The sequence below is a fragment of the Corvus brachyrhynchos genome, unplaced genomic scaffold (assembly GCF_000691975.1).
Source record: "Corvus brachyrhynchos isolate BGI_N302 unplaced genomic scaffold, ASM69197v1 scaffold4, whole genome shotgun sequence".
NCBI classification, from domain to species: Eukaryota; Metazoa; Chordata; class Aves; order Passeriformes; family Corvidae; genus Corvus; species Corvus brachyrhynchos.
Window position 1 is genome coordinate 323,948 of NW_008237878.1, and position 2,123 is coordinate 326,070.

Genomic DNA, 2,123 nt, shown 5'->3' on the forward strand with positions numbered 1-2,123 from the left:
ACGACAATCCCCCCCCCCCCCTGCGTGCCCGCGAGGAGGAGGGAGCCGGAAGTTCCGGGTTCTCGCCGTGGCGGCTCTGGGGCCTGTGCGAGGCGGGAGCGGCGGAGCAGGAGGAGGAAGAGGAGGAGGAGGTGATGGGGGTCTCCCGGGAGATAAAGGGGATCATTTGGGATAAAGGGCATCTCGCTCAGTGGAGTGGGAGGGGCGAGGAGTGTTCTGAGGGGCTCCGGGGATGGGCTTGTCCGGGGTGAGGCGGGGAGGCTGCGGAGTCCATGAGGATGGGGGGGAGGTGTCTGTTTTGGGGTCACCCGTGGTGCGGGAGTAGAGTGAGGCTGCGGTCGGCCCCGCTGCGGGACGTGAGACAGCAGGTCCTGGTGCTGTGGGCCCTCAGCTGTGGGCTCGGTGTCTTCATCAGGACCCCACGCCCCAGTGGGATGTGGGTTGTGGGGTTGGGAAGCTCGGCCCTTGGATCAGGATACGATATCCCACATGGGATATGCCACGTGTATCATTGTCAGCAGTTGTGGTGTTTACTGGGTATCTCGATGTTGTTCTGAGGCCCTGATCAAGATTAGGGCCTTTTTTGCACCAGGTCATATGTGTGTCTATCTCCAAATGCTTGTGGTTGTAAAACGGATGGACCAAAGTGAGCTGGATTCCTTCTGGGATGCAGAGGGATCTGATGGGAGCTGTGTGTTAGCGGATGTAATCCCAAGTGAGGGGCTAAATGGGATTTTGGGCTGTAAGTAAAGGCTTAGGTGGAGGCAGGATGTGGTCTGGCTCTGGTGGAGCCAGGTAAGGCAGTGCTCAGGAACGGCTGGGAGTGATGACAGTGACCTCCCGTGCTCTGCTTTTTAAAACAATTGGCTCCACAAGAGGCTGGTGTTGCTACTGCTGTGTGGTGTGACTTTCAGAAATGCTGCTGAAGGTGGAATCCACTTTCCTATCCCAGCAGGGTGTTGATGGTGTGAGTCTTTCCCAACACTCCCTGGTTGGGAATGCACCTGTGAAGTCCTTTGAGACAAGCAAGGTCAGGACAGTAATGGGGCGGGGTGTGTGTTAGAAATTCACCTAATTGTCTCTAATACATGTGTTTAGAAGCATCATACAAATGAAAAGCACACACATCCCCTTTTTTTAATTAAAATCTTCCAGCCTGATACCCAGATGAAAAGCACACACATCCCCTTTTTTTTAATTAAAATCTTCCAGCCTGATACCCATGAGAGCCAAAATGGTTCCCTCTCCCTTCACTTTCACATGCCAGTGACATGCTTTTGATATTTCTTCTGAATTAGGCATCTCCAACTTTAACATTGGATATAATTGGCTTTCTTGGCTACTTGCAGTTACTGTAGCTTGGGGAAGTGTTTTCTCTTGTATATCCTGCAGTACTTGAGTTTCACAGAGGCCTTTTCCTTCTTCAGCCTTACAAAACCTTTACTGGGTACAGAAAGTTGTTCCACAGCAAACTGCTTCCTCTGTTCTCATGTGTAGTTCTGTGTTTGATTTCCTTGTGCTCTATAAATACCATGTCTTGGCAAAATCTGTTTGGAGAGAAGCTGTGAATATCAGAGTATTTTTCTGAAAATAGCACCCAGTCTGTCACCAATTACCCTTCTCTCCCCCATATTTGGAAAAAAGGTGTGAAGTTGGGTGTAAATTGGTGAGGAGATGCTCAAGGGCTGTGCTGGCATTTCCCGCTCTGCCCCTTGACAGATGTCTTTATTTAGTCCTGAAGAAGACCAGTTGCTTAGTCTGGCTCAGCTGCACAATTCCCATGATTAAAGCCATTATTTTACCATAGCAGGATATAAATTGGAATAAGAGATCCAAGAATTTGCTGTCAGGCTTGGCACGTGCAGTTTGGGAAGTTGAGTCAGGAGCCTCCCCAGAGTTGTCTGGGGAAGCACTGGGGAGGGCAGAGGCATGGTCCTGAGGAAGTCCTTGGGTGTAATTGCCAGGGAGCATTTGGAGCTCCACCAGTCTCTCCTGGGAGGACTGTGTGACCAGCAGTTGTTGGAGGAACTGAAACCACAACAGAGCTTCCCCTAGTTGTGCCTTCTGTATCCTCAGTGGAGCTGAGGTTTTGCCACCAGGAAGCAGAGCCAGCTGGGATAGGA

At 51.1% G+C, this 2,123-nt stretch overlaps 1 protein-coding gene across 1 annotated transcript in view; it reads left to right on the forward strand.

Annotated features, from left to right (window-relative positions):
- The first annotated feature begins 45 nt into the window (after positions 1-45).
- The window catches only part of RBM6 (RNA binding motif protein 6), a 58,003-nt gene continuing 55,925 nt past the window's right edge, over positions 46-2,123 (forward strand). Inside the window, exon 1 of the mRNA XM_008632145.2 lies at positions 46-131. The gene's annotated coding sequence lies outside the window, so the exon portion shown is untranslated. The remainder of the gene's footprint in view (positions 132-2,123) is intronic.